The 19,021-nt window shown below is 43.8% G+C and overlaps 1 long non-coding RNA gene across 1 annotated transcript; it reads right to left on the reverse strand.

Moving 5' to 3' along the window:
- Positions 1-6,670: 6,670 nt before the first annotated feature.
- On the reverse strand, positions 6,671-9,053 carry LOC147197921 (uncharacterized). Its single transcript, XR_015102319.1, has 2 exons — positions 8,681-9,053; positions 6,671-7,110 (listed from the first exon to the last, which is right to left on the reverse strand). It is a non-coding gene; the product is annotated as an uncharacterized LOC147197921 (long non-coding RNA).
- Positions 9,054-19,021: the final 9,968 nt, after the last annotated feature.

Here is a 19,021-nt window from a genome sequence, read left to right on the forward strand (position 1 = left end):
TGGCTTTGCTGATAAGGCTCCAGACGACAAATGTTGTTCGTTGGCAAACGTGACCCATGAGCCGGGGCGCCGTGGCACTCGACGTTGGCCGTTTAATTGCCGACATCAAAGAGAACTTTCGCAAGCCACGTGGCATCACGCGTCAATGGCATCGACCCGAGCTTCGTGACCTCCAAAAGTACACCAAATAACAACCTGTGCGGCGATGAAAGCATGACACAGCTTTTCAGCAGGAAATTCAAATACACGTCCACTGTTTTAAGAATATGTAGATTAAAAAAGGGCTCGGGTACATGAATGAAAAGAAAATATTCTGCTGAAACTTTATCAGTCAAAAGCCTTTCAAGGCAGGAGGACCTTGAAAGCACACAAGCGTTTCAGGAGCCTTCTTTTCATAGAGACAAGGTCTCGTCGAAGCGAGAAAAAGCTGTAATAGAAAGGAGATGTTGCAGCTTTTTTTCCCTGCCCCCCTCAAACAGAAAAGTCACATACTTGTGAATAAAAGGCAACAAGGCTGCAATCATGTCTCTCTGAAAAGGCGGACAACCTTTGCACTTGCATATCTCTCATAGGCAAGGGTGGGAAGGAAACTCATAAAAAAAAAGGTATATTTTCAACCTTTGCCTCCCTTTTCACTTTTTTTTCCCCTAACCATTCTTTTTTAGGCCCTTCCCTCCACTGCTTATCTGCCACGCAACGCTCTCAAGGCCGTGTGGCCATGTGACAATGTGCCATCTATCCATCCATGTGAGCTCTTTGAGCAAGAATTAGCGGATAAGACCGAGGTATTGTTTCCCACGCTGAACATCGAGGGGTTAACGTAAGCGTAGGAGTAGTTTCGATCCATCAGGTAGGTCAGGTTTCTCTGAACGTGGCCGCATACCAGTGCGAGTGCATGTGTGGCAGCGACGACAAATCTGTGTGCGGATGCATTCTCATTCCTGCATGGAGGACACGTAAAGAAATCCAGTCATTTTTTCGGGATGGCAGGTGCAGAATCTTTGAATTTTTTTCACAAGAATGATGCTGGAAATCGCTAAGCGCTGTTTTTCATTCATAATATCGGCAGAATCCATTCGAGCGCAACATTTAGTGACAAAATGAATGTATCGCTGCAGTCCGAAAACGACCACCTACAGTGCTAAACAAATGTATGAAATCAACACCCTAATATGCGTTTGTTTATGCCACAGCTTGCATAAATTGACAACTGTAACTTGTTAATACGCAAGTAAGCGAAAGCTTTTTCATGCAAATCATATTTCCAAGACTAAAGCCAAATGAGGCCGGCGAATAAAAAGTTCATTCCGTTTGAAATTATCCATCAATGGAAAAATGTCGCAAGGTCACTGAAATTGAAAGAATCTGGATTGAAGTACTTTTTGGCCTCGTCTTGTTTTTAACAGGTGGTCTAATACACTTTCAGGGGTTCTTTTTTCACACACGTGTGACCAGTAAATTTGCAGATTTTTTTTTTGTGCGTACTTTTATATATGTGTGTAAATACATATATATATATATATATATATATATATATATATATATATATATATCGAGAGAGAGAGAGAGACAAAGTCTTTGCTCTTTGAGTTCAACTCAAGAAAAATGGTAGAATAAAACCAAGCGTTGCATTTTAGTTTTGTTCTGTACATGAAGGCTCCATTTTCTGTTGTCTGCAATCACGAATTAAAATCACAGAAAACTAATGGCAAACATTGCCAGTCACAGGCACATTACAACAGTGTTTTGTACAACATACACAAAATTGCAGCGACAAGTGGTCATTCATACAATTCTGAGCTCTGAAAGCCACCATGCATTAAAGAACACCTTCCTCCACTGCTATTCTTTGTGCAAGGACAGTAAAGTGCATGCAGAGATGTGATTAAAACCTTTAACTCCCACATCATCAAATGAATATCTTCACTTAAAGCCACAATATGTCACAATTTAGATAAGTAAAACTAACCATCTTTTTAAAAAAAAAACGAAAAAACAAACAAACAAACAAACACCGATAACACCCCATCTTGGACTGAAGAATATGGAATTTTTGTCGTTGCCATAGTAACCTCGGATCAGCTACTTTCACTTCACAAGCCAGCCAAGCGAAAAATAAAAAAATAAACTTCAATGCTTGAGAATTATTTGCAGAATCAAAACTCTTGCCAAAACTAAGGCTAAAACCTTTATTAAAAAAAATTCACCTTCGTAAAGGTTGGGAAACACTGACTTAACCCACAGCATAAATGATTACCAAAAATAAATCCATGCAGAGTTTCAAACAAAATGCTCTATTCCACTCTATCGAATGCCTTCTCAGCATCCATGGAGAGGAGGCATTCGGAGTCAGACTGACAAGGAGTGTCCAAAACATTCAAAGAAAATCGACGAATACGAAAAAAAAAAAAAGGAACGTCCGTCTTTCGCAAATCACGTATGGTTTCTGGATATAACTTAGGGCAAAACCTCTTCAAAATGATGGGCCAATACTTTAGCCAATATTTTGGAATCATGATTTAGAAGTAAGATTGGCCTATGAGTATGAACACGCTAAGACAGGGGTCCTTAACCTTTTTTTTGTGTCCTGGGCCAGTTGAGACAAGTACATGCTGTTCGCGGAACGACAACCATTTTTTTCCCCACCACTTTTAAATTGCCAGTTTTAAAGCAATGGTACTGACAACAAAGATAATTATAGAGCAGAAGTTGGCAAAGGACGACGCGCGGGCCACATCCGGCCTGTTGGTCTTATTAATCCGGCCCACTGAAGATTGGTACAGATTTCAGGTTTGATGTGAATGGTTGCATTCATTACATTTTGACTTGCAATGACTGGTTTATACTTTTTTTTTTTTTTTTTTTTACTGATGCCCAGTCCAAGGCTGTCTGTCTCATTTGCCAAGAAACCGTTGCGGTTTCAAAAGAATAGAACAGTGGTCCTCAACTAGAAATGCTGTAGGTCCACTTTTCTTTTCTTTTTTTAATAAGACCAAGGTCCGGACCGGACATGCACGGCGGTCATGGGGAGCAGGGCTATATGCCCATTTAGTATGGTCAAGCCAAGCTTATACAAATCAACACTCCTCACAACCAACCACTAATGGGGTGCATGAAAATAACAATTATTCACTTTGCCAGTACACAGCAAATAATGAGAGGTATTGTGTTGAGGCACAGGAACTCTTTTATTTTGTTAAGTTGTGCCTGCTTAATAATAGAAATAGCCCTTTTAGGGAAATGAGACATTTTTACTTTAACTTAGTTAACCAGTAGTTGTCTTTTTTCCCCTTAATTTAACAAAAATAAAACAAAATACTCATTTTACCAAAATAAATACTAAACATGAAAACAAAAATATCCTTTTCATTTGTACAATTCCCCTTTTCACATCCCCTCTGAAATCACTGAAAAATATATCAGAAGAGGAGTTAAGAACCATTTTAAATACTGACACAAGGGAGTACAGGAATGTGCAGTGCTGTTCTTCCACTAAAGGTGAATGCAATGTCTGTGGCATGCAAATATTATTTGAGGACGCCATTGTGATGTTCATTTACTATGTTGCGGTGTTCTGCTGTTAAACAGCTGCAAAGATCCCCGGGTAGACGGGAGCAAAACTGCACACAATCGAAACCTCCCGCGATTCGTCTTGTCTAATTGTCTGTGTGCGGCTCTCCTGGGCTGAAGCTGTGAGCACACTGTGGCGTCGCGCATGCGTCTGTTTCCTGACACAATCATCCATTTTGAATGCGCGTGTATTGGGTTTGACGCGTGCTGACGCTTATGTATGGGCACACCTTAAGGTCAGAGGAGCCAATCAGCGCATCGTTATCGCCGACATGCCCTGCTCAGCCAGGGTCTCCAGTTAGTCAAACATTATACACACACAGTCGCACCGCTGCGGTCCTCTGCAATACATCTGTTCGTGCACGCAAAGAATACAACGGATAATTTTAACAAGCGATGGCGGTAATGCGCAGATTATAGTCCAAAAATATAAAATGTATAACGTAAAAATCACTTTATAATTTATTATTTTATACAATTTGCCGAGGGTCCGGACAGAGGAGGTCGGCGGTCCGGTCGTGGATCGCGGTCCGCCAGTTGAGGAAGGCTGGAATAGAACATCAACCAACACCTTTCCACCAAGCATGCTAATTACGCCAGCAACCTTTCAATACAAGAACATACGGCTACCGCTGACAAGTTGGTGGCTAGTTTGCAGGCTCAGGAAAACGCCTTTATTCGAGCAACTTCCTTCCAAGAAGCGAGCAGGAAGACTGGTTATTTACTACCATTCAAGCTAGCAAAAGGCAGCAAGCCTTTCTCCAAAGGGGAGTTTCCTAAAGACTATTTTATAGCCTGAGAGCAAGAAGAAATTTGAAAAAAAAAAGAGCTTTTCACGCTGGTCAGTGACTCGCCGTTTTGAAGTAATTGACGAACACTTAAGATTAAGATATCCTTTATTTGTCCCACACTGGGGAAATTTACAGCCTACAGCAGCAAGAATGTGGGTAGAAAGAAGAAAAAACAAACAAACACCGTTCAATTAAGTGCAATATAAATACAAAATGGATAAATCGCAGTGCTATTTACAATTGTTTTTCACAATTTGTAACTAGCAAGCTAAACAAAAACGTGAAGTCATTTACATGACATTCTTTGGCACAGTACGAAAGTGATGATATGAAGGAAACCGCTCAGGTTTTAACAAGAAGAATACTCTAATCATTATCTTTCCATCTGACTGAATCAGGTTCATCGGATTTCATCCACATCACAGGCGATGTCTTCACTGACAAGGTGCCGTCGGAAGAATCGTCTTGTGTGACGAATCCAACCCATGTACAGAACTGTTTCAATAAAATCACAGGCTGGCTCCATGGCCCCGAATGAAGGGCAATCGGTCAGGAAATGTTCTCTGGATTTAAATGAGGTCTTTATCTTCTTTGTTCAGGTTCTATCACTCTACCTTTTCCTCCCTCTACCTCTGCCTCCTACTTCTCCTCTTTGTCCTCTTGTCCTGTGTTGTGTTTGTAGTCAGTACCCGGGGCTGGCTGTGTTGTGACCATTGTCTTGGTTTGTTGAGTTTGTCAGCCCGAATCCCTCGCATGTTCTATTAGTGAGGCCAAATTAGTTCTTCGCCGCAGCCATCAGCCATCCATTCATTCGTTTCTCCACTTTATCCATTCCTATGTTCGAGAACCTCCCCATAACTAGTTTTGGTTCATTCATTTCGCCACTATTTATTCGGGTTGCACGAAGGCACTGTTGACTCCAACCTCGTCCTGTTATGTCATGCCCCCCCCCCTCCCCCCGTGTTAGTCTTCGCTGCTCCGGCCCTCGCGTTAGTACCCACTTGTGCCCCCACACCTCACCGAGTTAGTACTCGCTTGTCCTCCACCTTGTTATTACTCATTTGTGTTTAGATAGTCCAGACCAGGGGTGCCCATTATGTCGATCCTGATCTACTGGTCGATCTAAGATAGATCCCAAGTAGATCCGAGGAATGTCGAGGGGAAAAAAAAAACAAAGTACACAATGAAAAATATGCTACTGTCATGACTACATTTATTTTTCCAATGCATGGACGAGAGACTTGGTACACACAATCACAGGCCAACAGTGGTTTTATTATTTTTTTTGCCTGATATGAATCTGATTTCTCAAGGCGGATACTGGTTTTATCTTCTCATGCTCTTCTACTTCTCTTAACACTACGTCTTTCAGAAAAGTCTCCACGAATACCTGTTAATCCTTTGATTTTGGAGGATATGAACTCTAGTGAGGTGTGCTGATGGCTCTGGTGATATGCTTATACCACACATGTCACAGCCATTTATTTCTTACCTCTACTTGAAGATAATTGCCATCACAAGTCGAAAAATGTGATCGAATGCTCAACCGATAAAAACGAAATTCATAAATGAGCATATGTGTCACGTGAGGTCAAAAATAGGATTTCGAAAATGAGCCCGATACCTGTCTAAACAAGTCCTAAACGTAGCCTTTTATTTTTGCAGATATAAGCGCGCGCGCACACACCTTGTTCAATCCCTCTCATGGCGGGTGGTTGTGCAGACGGATGCTGTTTAAACATGGCAGGCCCTTGATGTGGGGTCTCTGGGGACCGCAGTTTGTGTGTGTGTGTGTGTGTGTGTGTTGTGTGTGTGTGTGTGTGTGCGTGCGTGTGTGTGTGTGTGTGTCACCCAGTTTTCTGGCCCTGGGAACAATGGTCCTTTAGAATGTGAGGTTACTGGTGCGCTGACCCCTGGCAAATAAGAGCCATGTTCTGGCATTCCAAGCCTGATTGGCACTTTGAGCCCGCAGAGAGCTCAAAGAAGACACAGGAAATGTGACCAGTGTAATTGGTTATATATTAGCGGAGCATTCTCCCCCTGTTTAAATGATGGAACATTCTTAAGTGACACTTTCGGTGGATGGGGCTGATATTCCGCATGCTACATGGGGAAAGCAAGATGGGAGCGAAACACGGGGGGGAGGCAAGAAGGGTAGAAGGAGAGATACTCTTAGACGTCTGAAAACTTTAAAATGTTGAGAAAAACATGCCTTATTATGTGACAAATGAATATTAGACGTAGAGTGGTCAAAATGGGAAGTACCGGTAATTCACTACACCTAATTTAATCAAGAATCAAAGGATGCATTTGTGTTTGAAGAGGAATCATCTTTATTGTCATGACATATATGAATTTTCTGAAATTTGACTACTGCTTTAGACCCATCGCTGTAGAACACCACAAAGTTGCAAACCCCCAGGAAGCAGTTCAGGGACTTTGGGGTCTTACTTAAAAATACCACAACTGTAGGTTCGGGAAGGACGGACAGATTTGCCTACAGTCTGTTGCTGGTTTACGGCCGGGATGGAACCAAGGTGGGCATTCCGTCAGTACTGTTTCCTTCAAGTTCAGAGACCAAATATTGAAAACTTTTTCTTGAGACTTCTAGAATCCTTTTACAGTGCATAACTGTCATTAAAACGTGAGAGGATCATTGGTAGGCGGCAGTTTAATCACTAAATACAATTCAGGAGTCTTCGTCCGCGCCTTGGATCTCTCTTCCTCTCGTCTTCGGGTGTTTCCGGAGCTGCAACATCACAGAAGCCAAACAATTCTCTCCACGTGCTTTAGCACTTAATGGTTCATTCATTGTGTGGCAGTTGGTTGAACTAATGGTGAAGGGAGTGGCAACAATTTCTTCAGCTTTCCAAAGAATAAAGAAATACGTGACCAGTGGATCGGAAAAATCAATCGTCAGGTACGAAAGTGTGGTCGGCAAGCAAGTACTCCTTGCTCTGTGCTGATCATTTTGAACCGGCATGCTCCAGCTAACATTTCACAAAGAGCATCATGTACACACAGTGCAGTTCGACCCTGGCTGAACCCGGCTCCCGTGCCAATGAGTTTCCCTTGGGCAAACGCCACTTCAACACCCAGCGGCAGCAAGAAAAAAACCCTGGTTGTCATCATGCATTCGAGAAGGGGTGATGAGTTATTGGCATGCTCCTACCACACCTAAGAATGGTGATTATCAATTGACCCGTTGGGAAAAAAAAAATGCGCACAGTGTATTATGTTCTCATGCTGCCTACAAGGAAAGCTGCCTGACATGTTAAAGCCTTTCTACATGATCTGTTATAAACACTCACATTCATTATTTAGTGCTATCATTATTTTTACTGTGCATATGATACACATTTACAATTTTCATGCAGGCATTGTAACATTTCATGTACGGCCGACGCATTATTATGAATCCCACACGCACAGCACGATCGGCTGTTCATGTCTCTCAAGCTGTTTGACAACGCCCGCATCTGTCGACTTCTCTGTGTAAAAATTCTTTTCCTCGGGCAACGTTCGTCATTGAATGTACGGTGTTGTATCGCGCATGGAAATTGGACAGTCTCTTTCTGGTGTAGCGTGCTGGCCGGCTACGACAACCTCACTTCGGTGGCTAGAGGAACTACACCGCACACTGCTTCAAGCTTCCAGTAGATTCGGAAACAAGCGGAATGAGGAATTAAAACCTATTTTTTAGTCAAACTCTTGCTTGAGAATTTGCAGGAAATGACGTATTATGTATTACGAACCATATATTATCAATGCTAATATGAATTTTAACAGACTCTGAAATGTCTTTGGAATTTAACCTTTAAACTTCTCCAAGTCCGGTGGACCAGTGGTTATCACATCGACCTCATAGTGCAGAGGTACTGGGTTCAATTCCAGCTCCGGCCTCCCTTTGCGGAGTTTGCATGTTCTCCCCGGGCCAGCATGGGTTTTCTCCGGGTACTCCGGTTTCCTCCCACAATCCAAAAACATGCATGGCAGGCTGTTTGAGCACTCTAAATTGTCTCTAGGTGTGAGTGTGAGCGCGGATGGTTGTTCGTCTCTGTTTGCCCCGAGATTGACTGGCAACCGGTTCAGGGTGTCCCCCGAAGACAGCTGGGATAGGCTCCAGCAACCCCACGACCCTTGTGAGGATAAGCGGATGAATGAATGAATATATTACGGCTCTACCTCACATAAGTGGTTTATTCCATTTTATACTGTTTAAAAAAAAATTTTTTTTACATGTGGCAGTTAAAATAACACGGGCATTAAAGAGTGTGTCATTGATTTGACAAGATTTGAATGTATGTGTAGGCATATACCTGCTTTCTTTGGAAGAGAACATCAGGTAAATTGGGTGAGGAGGGGTGTCTTCGGTGGTGTGGGGGTGTCATCCTTCATGCACCTCGTGTGTGCACCCCACACGCTGTTGAATGGCTCTGTTGGGTCATGATACGCTCTGAAGTACGGTGAGTGGGAAGGATTCCACCTGTGGAGAGCCTGGGGCGGAGCAGGGGCCAAGTCGGTAGCCTGACCTCTGACCTGAGGTGCCTGCCTGCAGTTCATGAAGGCTTCATCATCGTGAGCAACTCCAATTCCTCAGGAAACCATTATGTGGATTAACAAGTGTCCGTCTGGTGAAGATGGAGAGTGGGCTCGAGTTATTATGCCTCAGAGGCAGCTGAGCCGCAGCAGCACTCCACATTCCTTGCCTCCACAGTAAAAGTCGCAGGACAGCATTGGCACTGATGGCGGATCTTATCTGCGTCATCTCATCTCCATTCACAACAAAGAGCTTGTCAGGCTAGTTTAGACAGAGATTAGTTTTACGAAACCCTCACGACCATGTCGGTGTGCACACATATGCTGTATATACTGTAATAAAAATTAAAGAGAGACAGTCAGGTCTATTTTGGACAATGACACAAGAATCCGCATTCCAGCTCTGTACAACACCAACGTGCATTTGAAATGAAACAATCAAGATGTGCTTTACGTGCAAGCCCTGACCTTTAATTTGAAGGTATCAATAGCCAAATCAATGTCCACTGTCCCACCTTTTAAAATACTTAGTTCATATACAAATGTCAAATGAAGTTAAACTATGTTTAAATACAATGTTTGAAAAAACAAAAAGGAAAAATGCAATTGATGGACTCGGGAATGAATGTCAACAATGAAAGAACTGCTGTTCTTCACATTAAAACAAAACACATAATTTACCCCAGAATGAATCATTTGCATTGCCGGGACAAGCAAAGTCAGCCATCTTTCGGCGCTAGAATGAGCTGTCAAAAGTATTGTTTTCCAAGCTCGACACCACATGCACCTTCCCGCGCCCTCTCCGTGGGACGAGTTTGTTCCTATCCTGACTCGTTCTTCATGAGAACCTGAGAGCATTCCTTTGCATTCCACGCTGAGGTGAACATCGTGGTTTTGAGGTGAGGAGACAGGCAGATGGGTCAGAGTGTCAGACCACCCTGGATCATCTGTCTTCATTCAGGGCACACTTGGAGCTCCTGGAGGCTTGGAACAAGCAGAGCAACCCCCCCCCCCCCCCCACCCCACTTTTTTTTTTTATCTTCCCGCAGTACACTGGCAAACATAGACACGGGGATTAAACAGGCATTTATAACAAGCTCTTTGTGCGGGTCAAAGTTGACAACAGTCCCCCTCAGGAAAAAAACAGGGAGAGGAAAGCCAGGGAATGCATCGGAGATAAATCTTGAACTGACACCACGGATGGCTTGTAGCCCTCATGAGCGCCATTCACAATGTCGTCCTGAAGCCCTCTGAGAACACTTGCACAATGGAAGGCATGCGCATAACTTCAAGTCATAAAACATAATCTTCATGGCTTGAAGGGAATCAAGGCATGTTTCATCTTGTCAAAGCATTTTTGGAAGGAAAAAAAAGGATATAGATAACATGGCTATCGATTTCAATTAAACCCTCCTCATACCTATCATACTCCAGATCAGTTTAAAAAAAATAAAAAATACATGACCTCTTCACTCGCTTGTGAATTACAGTGCTGATTTATTCATAGAGTGTATGAGTAATGATCATGTCTTAAAAACGCTTCAAGTAAAACGTATTGATGAGTGGAGTGGACAGATAGATAGATCAATAGATAGATTGTTTAGCTTAAATACTATACAAACTCAGCGGTTCTCATGATTAAATATCCATTTATTATCATTATACACAGCTTAAGTAACATCAGAACATTATCTTAAATATTTAATGTACTTGAGCTTGTCGCTCCCCGCAAAAGGGGTTACTTGAGGTCACGATGGAAAGACAATTATGTAATAGCGCCCTCTTTTGGTCAGGTCGATGCAACGTTTAGCAAGAATTCTCAAGTGACAGTTTGACCACGAAAAGGGAGAAGACTGAACAAAACAAGACCAAACAAAAACAACCAAGTCCATAAAGGGCAACATCAGCCAGTGTGGCTAAAGTGCTAGTTACCAATGTTGGCCAGTAGATGGCAGCATTGTATAGGTGCCATCTGTACACCCCCGGCCTGAGGTTCAACTGTACAATGTAACGTAGGCCAATGAGTATGTGGCACGCCGAATCAAATTCCAAGCACAATAATTCAATTTATCAGGCAATTCAGATATTTTATATGTTAATAGGTTATTTGAGACAGCTCTTATATTTGTTCCATCGTTTAAAGGTGACATAATATGGAAAATGTATTTATTGTTTGTTCCATCGTTTAAAGGTGACATAATGTGGAAAATGTACTTATTGTTTGTATACAAACAGTTGCATCTCTGCAATGCCTGTTCATCCATCAAGTTTGAAATGAAACAACCATGTCAGTTTTTTGTTATACAGTATGCCTATTTCTCTTGTATGGGATTGCTAAATGCAGGTGCCGATAGGTCTATTCCTAGTCATCATGGTAACGAAATGCTTACTTGCCATGAAGCCACCAGTATGTGGGGTAGGATGAGGGATGACTCACTTGCATGTAGCAGAGCTCTCAAATGAGCTGAAATCAACAAGAGAAGAAATACGGTGCAAGGAGTGGCTACAATTCTTGATCCTTGGACTATTTTGAGGATTGTGTCGAAGATCATCATACTTTGATCAGTTGTGTGGAACTGCTCATGGCTAATTGCCCCACGGGGATAAATAAAGTTTTCTGAATCTGAATCTGAATCTGAATGGATGAATTGTGTCTTGAAAGCAACTGAGGTAAAAAAGATTTGCAGTACTTGGGTACAACCAGCAGAGGTGATGTGGATTTACTCAAGGAAATCCATTCTTGAATATTTGTGTGAGACTGCCATCCATCCATCCATTTTCCGAACCGCTTAATCCTCACTAGGGTCACGGGGGGTGCTGGAGCCTATCCCAGCCATCTTCGGGCAGTAGGCGGGGGACACCCTGAACCAGTTGCCAGCCAATCGCAGGGCACACAGAGACGAACAACCATGCGCGCTCACACTCACACCTAGGGACAATTTAGAGTGTTCAATCAGCCTGCCATGCATGTTTTTGGAACGTGGGAGGAAACCGGAGCACCCGGAGAAAACCCACGCAGGCCCGGGGAGAACATGCAAACTCCACACAGGGAGGCCGGAGCTGGAAATGAACCCGGTACCTCTGCACTGTGAAGCCGACGTGCTAACCACTGGACTACCGGGCCGCCCTTGTGTGAGACTTTTGAGGCATATTTTTCTCAAAATCTTTAAGAAAGGTCCCCACCTTTGGCTGCCGCTGAGCTCACATTGCACCGACCCCTTTGGCCCCTCAGCTCTACACCCTTAGCAGGGTCCTTGAGGGTACAAGGGAACTCGCCCAACCAGTCTACATGTGCTTTGTGGACTTGGAGAAGGCATTTGACCGTGTCCCTCAGGGAGTTCTGTGGGGGGTGCTTCGGGAGTATGGGGTACCGAACCCCCTGATGCGGGCTGTTCGGTCCATATACAATCGATGTCAGAGTTTGGTTTGCAGTGAAGGTTGCAGTGAAGGCTGCCCTTTGTCGCTGATTCTGTTCGTAACCTTTATGGACAGAATTTCTAGGCGCAGCTGAGGCATTGAGAAGGTATGGTTTGGTGGCCTCAGTATTGCATCTCTGCTTTTTGCAGATGATAAGATAAGAAAACCTTTATTAGTCTCACAATGGAGAAATTCCCGATTCACAGCAGCAAAGTTATGAAAGGAAGAAGTAGAACAACAAAATATAGGAGCTGCTGGAAAGGCAGCCACTCTCGCGGTGCCATTTTGAAGTCAAAATAACAAAATAACACAACACAACACATAGGGCACAGACAGTCGTGCAATCTTCACCACTTTTCTGCATACGTTTTGTTGTCTGAAGCAGTTCTAGATGAAAGAGGAGAGGATCAAAGTGTCCTTTCACCAGTGGATCTGACGTCATGCTGAAAATGTGCACACGTCTGCTACAAGCTAAGTTTTGAAAGCAAACACGAAGCTGTAGCGTCCATTGATGAAAAGAGATGAGTTCACTTCTCCTGTCCCACGTAATCCGCTTCAAACTCCAAGCCGCGACTCCCAGTTCCAAATCCACATCGGCGCTCCGCGTTAACCCTCCTTTCTTCTCATCGTCGGCTCCTCAAGACTTACATCCATCCAGCCGCAGACCGTTCAACAGCACCGATCTCTCCGCTGAACAAAGCGAGGCTGTGAAAAATGCTGCCCATAACAGGCGCAAGACACAAGCGCCCCGGACTGTCCAGCAACGACAGTCAAATGGCGCCGACATTCCTCCCAGTCAAAAACAGTGCTAGTATACCCGTGCTGCAACCACGAGCACAGAGTCTCCTCCTTGATGAATGTCGTGGCCAAAAAATGCTGAAAAAAGTCCACATCAGGTCCACATGATGTAAACAACACAAAGTGACAAAACAAACACAAAAACAACAAAAAAAGCAAGGCTCATGAGAGCACTTGCTGACGGCTGCCTACTCGGGCGCCATCTTGAATGATGTGGTACTGTTGGCTCCTTCAAGCAGGGCTCTCCAACTCTCACTGGAGCGTTTGGCAGCTGAGTGTGAAGCGGTTTGGATGAAATTCACCACCTCCAAATCTGAAACAATGGTCCTCAATCGGAAAAGGGTGCAGTCCCCTCTCCGGGTTAGGGAGGAGATCTTGCCTCAAGTGGAGGGTTTTAAGTATCTTGTGGTCTTGTTCACAAGTGAGGGCAGGAGGGAGCGAGAGATCGACCGACGGATCAGTGCAGCATCTGCTGTAATGCGGACTTTGGGTCTGTTGTGGTGAAGAAGGAGCTGGGCCAAAAGGCGTAGCTCTCTATTTACCGGTCGATCTACATTCGAACTCTCACCTATGTTCCAACTCTCACCTATGGCCACAAGCTATGGGTCGTGACCGAAAGAACGAGATCCTGGATACAAGCAGCCGAAATGAATATTTTTCTGCAGGGTGTATTCTCTCCCTTCGAGATAGGGTGAGAAGCTCGCCCATCCGGGAGGGGCTCAGAGTCGAGCCGCTTCTCCTCCACATCGAGAAGAGCCAGATGAGGTGGCTCGGGCATCTGATTAGGATGCCTCCTGGATGCCTCCTTGAGGTGTTCCAGGCCTGTCCCACCGGCAGGAGGCCCCGGGGACGACCCAGGACACGCTGGAGAGACTATCTCTCCGAGTTGGCCTGGGAACGTCTCGGGATTCCCCGGAAAGAGCTGCAACAAGTGGCTGGGGAGAGGGACGTCTGGGCTTCCCTGCTAAAGCTGTTGTCCCCACGACCTGACCGGAAAAGCAGTTGAAAATGGATGCATGGATGTTTGGTTTCTAAATGATTTTTGTGTAACCTTTGACAAATGTTGTTCCCACTTTAGTTTTTAACCCCTGACAAAAAGTATTTTGTGATGTTGGAAGCATTGCATTGCTCTTGCCATCATGATTAACTTTTAGCCTCAGTTGGGTAAAACAAGTGATTCAACACTCACTCAACTGGGGGTCGAAAACTGCTATGTGGAACCACAACGTCAGTTCCTGGCATGTAAGCAGGAAATCTGCTCTTCACATGACATGTTTCTGGTAAAGGGGAAAGAAAACATTCGAAGAATAGATGGATACCTCGGTCTTGTGCCATTTTGTGCATAAACCGCATGCTTTCCAGGTTCAAGACTGACTATTGATGATACAAACAGTCCACCCCAAATTCCTTGGCTCCCTCCAAACTTCCAGACGTCTTGGAAAAGCACTGTGAGAGAGCGAGAGAGCTGTTTGGATGCAAGCCTGTTTCACAATGGAGAAATAGCCTTTTGCCTAAGTTTAGCTGTGTGTTTGTTTTCAACACATACAGCAACGGTGTGAGTAGAGTATACAGTCTGTACAAGTTTGTTTGTTTGTGTAGGTTTAGCACGCGGTGCAGGTTGTGTTGGTTCTGCAGATTAAATTTAGCTGATGGACGCCGAAAAGACCAAGGTGATTCAGAAACCGAGAATCTACCGGGTGCTGAATGGGTGTAATAACAGCTCCGAGGTTTCCAACTTTGACTGTCAGTCGATCAGTAAGGTTCTACAAAAGTGGGGCACGCAGGTTTCCCCCTTCCCCTTCCAAGTCAGCAAAGGCCAGATGAATAGATGTTTCTAAATCTGTTGTTTTAAAACTTGTTGTACCGACCCCCAGAAGTTTCTGATGTGTCGAACCTGTCGTGAATGGAAAAAGAATCCATATTTTCAAGTATGAAAGAGGTATTTCTTTTCATAGTGCACAAATTGAACCATGAATCAGATGCACACAAATGCACTGTGTTCAAAGAACAAAACCAACAAAATGTTTAAAAAAAACAAAAAAGAAACAATAGCCATTTGCCATTCTCATATCAAATTTGCAACAGTCAGTTCCTTTTCTTTGTTTTTATGTCTACCATCTTTGAAAACGAAACATATTATCAAACGGTATGGGTATCTCAAAACATTTTCACACTGCACTTGTTTTTCTGAGTGTTCATCGCAGTGCGGGTCAGACAGAACAACAGCTCTCCGGTCTAAGCTTGCCAATATTTGGAAGCGGTTGTTTAGTGGCCAGACAGCAAGTAGCAGGAATGCTGATCGCAATCAGACATGATTGGGCCTGCCTTTCACCAAATGGACAAGTCACCTGGAACTGGAGCTACGTGGTGACTAGTCTGCCGAACCCCTTCGACTGACTCAAGGAACCCCTGTGATTTGATGAAACCCAGGTTCAGAATCATTGCTGTCAAAGATTATCCTGTGTAATCATTATGTGGTGTGTGGTGTGTTAATTATTGTTCTGACTGCCCTGATATAACCCCTTTTTGATCAATGATATAACATTTCCCAATTTTAAAAAAGCCCAATAAGGCAATGGTGTCCATGTGTGTTTGGTTGGCTTTTGTTTTGTAATTGCCCCCCCACAGCATGTTAGCGCTGTGCTACCATTAATGCATATGATGAACAGTCGTGGCGGCTAGCTTTACTTATCTTTTCATCTGCCGACAGGGGTATGTCCCTCTCTGTATGGGTATATGGCAATGCCGAGACAGGAATGTGCAGTGAAACACCTTCCAGTCACTTCTTTTGCAGTGACGTGTTGAAAGCATTCATCGCTCTCTGATCATATTTTCCACAGACGTCATCTAATTTTCTGTGTTGACTGTGCGGACACAAGCGTAACAATATCATGCCTCACTGGGTTCTGTGTAAAAGTTAAGAGCATTTCAGACTTTTGCATGGTTTTGCATGCAAAAATATCTGTACATTCCCATCTGAGAGGCCCTTATTAGAGACTGACAACATTGTCGCCCCTATAGCGAGCCCAAATGTAAGCAGTTGCTCACATGGCCATCTGTGCCATTTATGGATCAGACAAGCCACAGCGAGAAGCTTTTTCAGCCTGCTCGGATCCATCTGTGAGCCTACAAAGTACAGGCCCGCCATTGAAAAGCGCTCATGGCACTCATTTGCCAAACCATCTGTGTGGCTGGCTGCCTCTCCTCTTCCCAATGATGCAGATGTCTTCAAAACCTTTTCCAGCTAAAAACATGACCCGCTTCGTGGCCCAATAGTCCAACCCTCAATTATGGTCATTGCGAAAACTAGCTGCAAATAGCCGGTCATGAATTGGTGATGTTTTCTGACATTTTTTTAGACCCTAATAAAAAGCTAGAGTCTGTTACCAGATGTTGGGCTTGAACCTTCACCTCAGAGACTAAGTTGCCCTACAGTGTTTTCAAGCTCCAGGGAGGAATCCTAAGGTGAAGTTTGGCTATCGAGTGAGAATTCTGCTGCCTGTCCACATGACTGCTGACTGTCTTGATGATGCAAGATAATTTTGTTATCTGCCTAATTCACATATCGTCACTATACAGTGAATACCTCGGATCACCACTTTTTAAATGTCGAAAAACATGTTCATAGCAAGTGTCACTGGCCGCCGCAACAGTCCCCTGATGAGCGAAGACCCTCCGCACCCTCAAGACAAGGTCAAATCGCTATTCCGGTACTTTATCTTAAACAAAGCCCTGACAACCTTGGATCGTGAATGTGATGTTTTTAGCATATGGTTGACATAAAATGGTGAATGAAAGGCATTTTTATAGCACAGATTATACACCATATGGTGCCCAAAGCGCTTTAAAAGTGAAATTTTTGCAGAAGTGAGTTTCTTTGATGCATGCAGGTCAAACCCAGAATGAATGTGTTGTTTTCAATGTACTGTAAGATATCAATGCAAGGATTTTCTGATTGTGTTGATGCACAAATGTCAGTTTCATTTTTGTCAAAGTTAGTTGGAACATGAACAAGAGTTGAGCAGCTCCTCACTATCTAATTTTCATATGAATATTTTTTATGATTGACAATATCCCTCCTATTTTACACTACATTTACAATGTCCCCTATCAACAGAGTCCCTCAAGGAAAATGTCTTCTTCATTATTGTCTTGGGGAGCCTTCTCATTGAATTGGGAATGGAGAATATCTCTGAAGGTTCAGAATTCCTGTTTTCATCTGATGCTGCACAAAATAATGCTGCCATTGCCATTGTCTGCTCAACTTCCCCTCAATGTTGTCATGTCATTCCCCACTTCAAGAATGAATTACAGCTGCTGATTGCAGCCATATGAACCCAGTTTTGCCTCATTTGCTTCAAGACACAATAACCATGTTCAAATATCTCCCTTCTATTGCTCTTTTGGTTTTGTTTTTTTCAAAATGTCTTCATTAAGAGCAGCAGAAATTGCACACCCCCTCCCACTAAACAATAGCAACAACAGCCCAACTGGGGAACGACCTCCAAGCGGTGTTTGGTGTGCCTTCGGGCTACGAACAGTTCCCAGTCAACTGGGTCTGCAGGTACCCAGGTCGCTGCTGCTTTTGGTGCCGCTTTGGGACCCAGTTGGAATTTGCTCAACAGCAACAGCAACAACAACAGCAAAAAACAAAACAAAACTCAATTTCTCTTAATTAAAAAATGTTTCCATTGTATTTACCTTATGATGCATTTGCGGTCTTTCCCTGTATAGACAGGAGACAAGATTGGCAGCAAGGACCACCCAGAGTGGCAACTTTATGAGTGGGAACAGGCAGATCCTCCACTATCAACTCATTGCATAACACACGTCTGTTGACATCATCGGTGGGCTCTTATTTAATTACTGGTGTGAGAAAGTTGTGCGATGACACCATGACTGTCCCTGTGAAATGTCAACAGCAGGACAGCGTGAACAGTTTGTGTTTCTTCTCTAGAATGGCATTGTTGTTACAGCGTCACACTAGTCTGAGTCCGAACACTTGGGAAAGCTTCGTTTGGCTCTGATTGGGATTATGTCTGTGTGTTTTGGAGCCGAAACCAAAGCTTCAAACAGCCACCTCCAAAAACAACTCTTTGTTACCATGGCACAAGCTAAAGCAATCCAATATTACTCAATCTTGATTGACGCTGTCGGTGAGATCTTCATTTAACAATGTTTATTGTCACAAAAACAGTCATGCTGTCAGATTAGTAGCAGTGCCAGGCGAAGCACCCTATCAAGCACTCTAGAGTGCTTTTTCCAACTATGGTGACAGCAGATGGGGAGAACTACCCTGGTGAGCCCTTGCCGTCACTCGTTATGAGTGGGTGCACCAGATGTGGAAGTGGGCGGCACTGGCGCGCTCGCTAGCGACCCCGTGACCCAAAGGAGCCGAATGCCAGCGCTACGACTTGGTTTTACTTTTGGTAGCCTGTACAACGCTCGCCCATTCTGTTGTGCCCTCTTGTTGTGAACCCCTGGTGCACAACACCTGGCTATCATTGACAAAGCGTGACATTGCCAAGTTTTCTGCCGATTAAAATACACTTTTTATTCATAGAAATCATTGAAAAAAAATGCACTATTGGTTTATATAAGGCATAGTCTGTGGACATTTTGATTTGTTGATTATCTTATTCATTAAAATTGATGAAAAGCATAAATGTGTGCGGTGATCGAGAGGTTTGTGTGTCGACCTCACAGTGCAGCGGTGCAGGGTTCGATCCCGGCTCCGGCCTTCCTGTTTGAAGTTTGCATGGTCTCCCCATGCCTGCGTAGGTTTTCTCCGGGTAATTCAGTTTCTTCCCACGTTCCAAAAACATGCATGGAAGGCTAATTAAACACTCGAAATTGTCCCGAGGTGTGAGTGTGAGCGCGGATGGTTGTTTGTCTCTGTGTGCCCT

Source organism: Hippocampus guttulatus, chromosome 11 (assembly GCF_054856545.1).
Source record: "Hippocampus guttulatus isolate MCC_2025c chromosome 11, RoL_Hgut_1.0, whole genome shotgun sequence".
Taxonomy (NCBI): Eukaryota; Metazoa; Chordata; class Actinopteri; order Syngnathiformes; family Syngnathidae; genus Hippocampus; species Hippocampus guttulatus.